The following is a 7,989-nucleotide window of genomic DNA, read 5'->3' on the forward strand; positions in this document are numbered from 1 at the left end:
GGAGGAGAGGCTTGGCCGTTCTGGGTTGGGTGGGTGGGTGGGGATAACTGGGATGGGTGGTCATGAGGCGTGAGTGACGGGGTAGCTTTTGTTTCGGGAAAGGACCGCCTGGGTTGTCGAGACGCCGTCCCAACAAACCATCGGGATTTCTCTTTTAAAATAATAATTGTATCAACTAAAAAAATGTCGTTCTCAAAAACAAATGGTGTACCGATCGTGCTTTACACCCGGATCCCGCTAAAGTTGTCGAACTGCAACTTTGCTGCCGAAACCGGCTCGGCGTCGTAGCGTGCCTCCCTAGCACGACCCAGCAATTCACCCACGACGCACCGAGCATGCCAACTCCGAACGAGCGTCTACTACCCCCCTCCCACCAAATTCTTCCCGTCGAACTTCAAGGGGTAACAAACTCGGCTTTGAGAAGATGACGACATGTAGGGTCCACCGCCAGGGTTAACTCTTCGGGCGACAGGAGGCGATCGCCTGGCGATCCCGGGCTGCCGCTAGGGTTAGGGTTTAATCGTCGGTGGTGCTTGGGATACGCTGGTGATCTGGATGGCGACTGCGTATCCCGGAACACAAATCAAGGAGGGTTTGGTTCTCCGGTGCGGGGAGCCATGGCGGAGAAGGACGGATGGAGGAAAGCCGATGCATCTCAGAAGGGAGCGACGACGAGCGGAACGACAGTTGGTTGTTGGGACGCCGCAGAAGGAGCGACAAGTGCAAGAAGATGGGGACTCGCCAGTGATCAGTAGGACGCCAGATGCGATGGCAAGCCTCTCGGCCAGACTCGGCGGGATGGTTTTGATAGAGAAGGAAGCTAAGGGATTTGTGTTTGTTGGACCCGTTGAGGAGGTGCCCGCTGCCAGGAGATGGACTTTGATCGGTAAAGCATGTACGCCAAGGTCTAAGAATTTCACTGCCCTAAAACGCACCCTGATAAGGGCCTGGGGCCTGCACCGGGAAGCTCAATTCCGGGACCTTGAAAACAATCTCTCCTTGGTTCACTTTGGTGGAGAAGGAGACTGGAAACACGCAAGGAATAATGGACCGTGGCAATTTGATTTCAATGTCCCGACTCTCAAGGGCTATGATGGCAAGACAAGGCCGTCGGAGATGGTTTTTGACTCGGTTGAGGCTTGGGTTAGAGTAGAAGACTTTCCACTGGATAGAAGGACCAAGGAGTTTGGGGAAGCACTGGGTAACTGGTTGGGAGAAGTCATAAAAGTAGATGTGGAGAAAGATGGATATGCGAAAGGGAAATACCTTCGAGTTAGGGCTAAGTTATCAGTTTATGAACCATTGGTGCGATGCTTTAATCTGAAGGAGTCAGAGGACGATGAAATTGGTACATGGTTCAACTTCTATTACGAGAAAATTCCCCACTTTTGCTTTGAGTGTGGGAGGCCGGTGCATGTTAATGGCAGGTGTGAGCCGCCAATTGACAAATCCTCACAATGGAGAGAATGGTTGAGGGCTTCTCCGGGACGAAATACAGCAGGCATGGGGGGGTCTCTAGGTGGTGTGCAGCAAGCGCTATCAACAGTGATGATAACTCTCGCACTGGCGGGGGCGATCAAAGCCGCTACGGTCATCCTAGGGTCCGGGACCTCCCTACAAAACACAATCTCAACTCGGAGTTCTCTCAGACTGGCAACTCCCACACTGGTGAGGATCCACAACGGGAGAGGAATGAGGTTAATAACCACTCTAAGGACAGCCATAGAGATGGTGGTGCTCGTGAGACTGGCCTACGTCATGAGCTGGAAAAGAAAACAGAGAAGGATCTACGCCAAGAATTGGTAAACTAGCAGGCTGAGAAGCAAGCCTTTGGTGACAGGCTAGCTGAGCGTAGAGGCAAGGAGACGGCAGGCTTTTATAATAGCTCAAGAGGGAGAGAGGACAGGAAAAGGGGTACTTACATACGCAAGCAAAGGATTAACATGATAATGAGATGCGTCCAGAGTGCTCATTTCTGTGGGAAATTGAATAGAGGTTTTTCTCACAGCTTTCTACCTTCAAGAGGACTCCGACAAGGCGATCCTATAACCCATATTTGTTCCTTTTCTGCGTGGAGGGATTTCAGCTTTGCTAGCGAAGGCCCAAAGGGAGAACCACATTCGTGGAGTGAGTTTTGGGAGCACTGGCCCCCATGTTACTCATCTTTTATTTGCAGATGATAGTGTGGTATTTTTGGAAGGATCGCATGGAAATCTCCAGGCTCTCAAGGATATTTTGCAAACATATGAAGAGGCGTCCGGACAAAAGGTGAATTTCCAAAAGTCCTCTATACTCTTGGGAAAGGATGTAAACAGGATGACAAGGCAACTCTGAAACAAACAATTGGAATTGAGTCTAAAGCGTTGAGTGAGAGGTACTTGGGTCTCCCCACTGTGGTGGGAAGATCGATGGAAGGAACTTTCCAATATGTGACAGAGAGTTCTAAAGGAAAAGTTCCAGGGTGGAAGGCCTAAGGTTTGTCCGAAGCTGCGAGGGAAGTACTCATTAAATCAGGACTCCAATCAACACCAACATTCACTATGAGTTGTTTTCAACTCACAAAGAAGATGTGCCGGAATCTAACTTCGATCTCCTTGAAATTCTGGTGGGGTGCAGCTGAAGGTGAAAGGAAGGTGCAATAGATCATCTGGGATAAGATGTGCTTGCCAAAGCGTGATGGAGGGATCGATTTTCGGAATTTCAAGGCCTTCAACCAAGCGTTTTTGGCTAAGCAGGTATGTCGTATCCTCCAAGTTCCATCCTCACTATGTGCTCGTGTTATGAAGGCCATGTACTTCAAAGAATGTTCGATTATGAATGCGACGTGCCCTGGTAGCGCATCGTATACTTTTAGGAGCATTATGCACGGGCGAGATCTCCTAATGGAAGGGGTAATTTGGCGTGTAGGTGATGGAACATCTATTAATATTCACCATGAAAACTGGATACCAAGGTCAGGCAGCTTAAAACCATTAGGTCAGCAATACATGTAGGGCACAACAAGGGTAACTGATTTGTTGAGCCCAGATGGCACCTCTTGGGATCACGGGAAAGTGGATGCTATGTTCTCTGTACAAGATGCATGTGATATTAAGCAAGTGGCAATTGGAGGCCCGGGGAGCAGTGATTTCATGGCATGGAGCCCATACAAAGTTAGGACACTTTAATGTGAGGTCGGCATATCACTTGTGTATGGCGCTCAAAAGGACTAAAACCGGACGGCCGGAGTCCTCGTCATCGATCAGAAAGCACAAGAGTTGGTTGTCACCATGGAACACTGTCGGTGTCAAAACCGGCAGATCTCGGGTAGGGGGTCCCGAACTATGCATCTGAGTGAAGGAAATATGCCCTAGAGGCAATAATAAAGTTATTATTTATTTCCTTATATCATGATAAATGTTTATTATTCATGCTAGAATTGTATTAACCGGAAACATAATACATGTGTGAATACATAGACAAACATAGTGTCACTAGTATGCCTCTACTTGACTAGCTCGTTAATCAAAGATGGTTAAGTTTCCTAACCATAGACATGAGTTGTCATTTGATTAACGGGATCACATCATTAGGAGAATGATGTGATTGACTTGACCCATTCCGTTAGCTTAGCACTTGATCGTTTAGTATGTTGCTATTGCTTTCTTCATGACTTATACATATTCCTATGACTATGAGATTATGCAACTCCCGTTTACCGGAGGAACACTTTGTGTGCTACCAAACGTCACAACGTAAATGAGTGATTATAAAGGAGCTCTATAGGTGTCTCCGAAGGTACATGTTGAGTTGGCGTATTTCGAGATTAGGATTTGTCACTCCGATTGTCAGAGAGGTATCTCTGGGCCCCCTCGGTAATGCAGATCACTATAAGCCTTGCAAGCAATGTGACTAATGAGTTAGTTGCGGGATGATGCATTACGGAACGAGTAAAGAGACTTGCCGGTAACGAGATTGAACTAGGTATTGAGATACCGACGATCGAATCTCGGGCAAGTAACATGCCGATGACAAAGGGAACAACGTATGTTGTTATGCGGTTTGACCGATAAAGATCTTCGTAGAATATGTGGGAGCCAATATGAGCATCCAGGTTCCGCTATTGGTTATTGACCGGAGACGTGTCTCGGTCATGTCTACATAGTTCTCGAACACGTAGGGTCCGCACGCTTAAGGTTTCGATGACAATTTTATTATGATTTTTGATGTACCGAAGGAGTTCGGAGTCCCGGATGAGATCGGGGACATGACGAGGAGTCTCGAAATGGTCGAGGCGTAAAGATCGATATATTGGACGACTATATTCGGACTTCGGAAAGGTTCTGAGTGATTCGGGTATTTTTCGGAGTACCGGAGAGTTACGAGAATTCGCCGGGAGAAGTATTGGGCCTTATTGGGCCATACGGGAAAGAGAGAGGGGCTGCCTAGGGCAGGCCGCCCCCCCCCCCCCCAAAGCCTAGTCCGAATTGGACTAGGGGGAGGGGCTGCGCCCCCTCCTTCCTTCCCTTCTCTCTTCCCTTTCCTTCTCTCCTACTCCTACTACATGGAAGGGCTCCTAGTTCTACTAGGAAAGGGGGAATCCTACTCCCGGTGGGAGTAGGACTCCCCTAGGGCGCGCCATAGAGAGGGCCGGCCCTCCCCCTCCTCCACTCCTTTATATACGGGGGCAAGGGGGCACCCCAGAGATACACAAGTTGATCTTCGTGATCGTTCCTTAGCCGTGTGCGGTGCCCCCTCCACCATATTCCACCTCGGTCATATCATTGCGGTGCTTAGGCGAAGCCCTGCGTCGGTAGAACATCATCATCGTCACCACGCCGTCGTGCTGACGGAACTCATCCCCGACACCCTGCTGGATCGGAGTTCGGGCATCGTCATCGAGCTGAACGTGTGCTGAACTCGGAGGTGCCGTACGTTCGGTACTTGGATCGGTCGGATCGTGAAGACGTACGACTACATCAACCGCATTGTCATAACGCTTCCGCTTTCGGTCTATGAGGGTACATGGACAACACTCTCCCCTCTCGTTGCTATGCATCACCATGATCTTGCGTGTGCGTAGGCAAAATTTGAAATTACTACGTTTCCTAACAGTGGCATCCGAGCCAGGTTCTATGCGTAGATGTCATATGCACGAGTAGAACACAAGTGAGCTGCGGGCGATACAAGTCATACTGCTTACCAGCATGTCATACTTTGGTTCAGCGGTATTATGAGATGAAGTGGCCCGGGCCGACATTACGCGTACGCTTACGCGAGACTGGTTTCACCGTTACGAGCACTCGTGCTTAAAGGTGACTGGCGGGTGTCTGTCTCTCTCACTTTAGTTGAACCAAGTGTGGCTACGCCTAGTAGTTGCGAAGGTTAAAACAGCACTAGCTTGACGAACTATCGTTGTGGTTTTGATGCATAGGTAAGAACGGTTCTTGCTCAGCCCGTAGCAGCCACGTAAAATTTGCAACAACAAAGTAGAGGACGTCTAACTTGTTTTTGCAGGGCATGTTGTGATGTGATATGGTCAAGACGTGATGCTATATTTTATTGTATGAGATGATCATGTTTTGTAACCGAAGTTATCGGCAACTGGCAGGAGCCATATGGTTGTCGCTTTATTGTATGAAATGCAAACGCCATGTAATTGCTTTGCTTTATCACTAAGCGGTAGCGATAGTCGGAGAAGCAATAGATGGCGTAACGACAATGATGCTACGATGGAGATCAAGGTGTCGCGCTGGTGACGATGGAGATCACGACGGTGCTTCGGAGATGGAGATCACAAGCACAAGATGATGATGGCCATATCATATCACTTATATTGATTGCATGTGATGTTTATCCTTTATGCATCTTATCTTGCTTTGATTGACGGTAGCATTTTAAGATGATCTCTCACTAATTATCAAGAAGTGTTCTCCCTGAGTATGCACCATTGCGAAAGTTCTTCGTGCTGAGACACCACGTGATGATTGGGTGTGATAGGCTCTACTTTCAAATACAACGGGTGAAAAACAGTTGCACACGCGGAATACTCAGGTTAAACTTGACGAGCCTAGCATATACAAATATGGCCTCGAAACACGGAGACCGAAAGGTCGAGCGTGAATCATATAGTAGATATGATCAACATAGTGATGTTCACCATTGAAAACTACTCCATCTCATGTGATGATCGGACATGGTTTAGTTGATTTGGATCACGTGATCACTTAGATGACTAGAGAGATGTCTGTCTAAGTGGGAGTTCTTAAGTAATATGATTAATTGAACTTAAATTTATCATGAACTTAGTCCTGGTAGTATTTTGCAAATTATGTTGTAGATCAATAGCTTGCATTGTTGCTTTCATATGTTTATTTTGATATGTTCCTAGAGAAAATTGTGTTGAAAGATGTTAGTAGCAATGAAGCGGATTGGATCCGTGATCTGAGGTTTATCCTCATTGCTGCATAGAAGAATTATGTCCTTAATGCACCGCTAGGTGACAAACCTATTGCAGGAGCAGATGCAGACGTTATGAATGTTTGGCTAGCTCAATATGATGACTACTTGATAGTTTAGTGCACCATGCTTAACGGCTTAGAATCGGGACTTCAAAGATGTTTTGAACGTCATGGACCATATGAGATGTTCCAGGAGTTGAAGTTAATATTTCCAGCAAATACCTGAGTTGAGAGATATGAAGTCTCCAACAAGCTCTATAGCTAAAAGATGGAGGAGAATCGCTCAACTAGTGAGCATGTGCTCAGATTGTCTGGGTACTTCAATCGCTTGAATCAAGTGGGATTTAATCTTCCAGATAAGATAGTGATTGACAGAGTTCTCTAGTCACCATCACCAAGTTACTAGAACTTCATGATGAATTACAGTATGCAAGGGATGACGAAAACGATTCCCGAGCTCTTCGTGATGTTGAAATCGACGAAGGTAGAAATCAAGAAAGAGCATCAAGTGTTGATGATTGACAAGACCACTAGTTTCAAGAAAAGGGCAAAGGGAAAGAAAGGGAACTTCCAAGTAGAATGACAAGCAAGTTGTACTCCCGCGAAGAAGCTCAAAGCTGGACCAAAGCCTGAAACTGAGTGCTTACACTTCAAAGGAAATGGTCACTGGAAGCGGAAATGCCCTGAATATTTGGTGGATAAGAAGGATGGCAAAGTGAACAAGGGTATATTTGATATACAGGTGTTTGATGTGTGCCTTACTAGTGTTTATAGTAACCCCTAAGTATTTGATACTTGTTCGGTTGCTAAGATTAGTAACTCGAAACAGGAGTTACATAATAAACAAAGACTAGTTGAGGGGAAGTGACGATGAGTGTTGGAAATAGTTCCAAGATTGATATGATCATCATCACACACTCCCTATATTTTCGAGATTAGTGTTAAAACTAAATAAATGTTATTTAGAGTTTGCGTTGAGCATGAATATGATTTGATCATGTTTATTGCGATACGGTTATTCATTTGAAGTTAAAGAATAATTGTTATTCTGTTTACATGAATAAGACCTTCGATGGTTATACACCCAATGAAAATAGTTTGTTGGATCTCGATCGTAGTGATGCACATATTCATAATATTGATGCCAAAAGATGCAAAGTTAATAATGATAGTGCAACTTATTTGTGGCACTGTCATTTGGGTCATATCGGTGTAAAGCGCATGAAAACACTCCATAAAGATGGATTTTCGGAATCACTTGGTTATGAATCATTTGATGCTTGTGAACCGTGCCTTTTGGGCAAGATGACTAAAACTCCGTTCTCCGGAACAATGGAACAAGCCACTGACTTATTGGAAATAATACATACCGATGTATGCGATCCAATGAGTGTTGATGCTCATGGCAAGTATCGTTATTTTCTGACCTTCACAAAATGATTTGAGCAGATATGGGTATATCTACTTGATGAAACACAAGTCTGAAATAATTGAAAGGTTCAAAGAATTTTAGAGTGAAGTGGAAAAAACATCGTAACAAGAAAATAAA

The sequence above is a fragment of the Triticum dicoccoides genome, chromosome 4B (genome assembly GCF_002162155.2).
Source record: "Triticum dicoccoides isolate Atlit2015 ecotype Zavitan chromosome 4B, WEW_v2.0, whole genome shotgun sequence".
Taxonomy (NCBI): Eukaryota; Viridiplantae; Streptophyta; class Magnoliopsida; order Poales; family Poaceae; genus Triticum; species Triticum dicoccoides.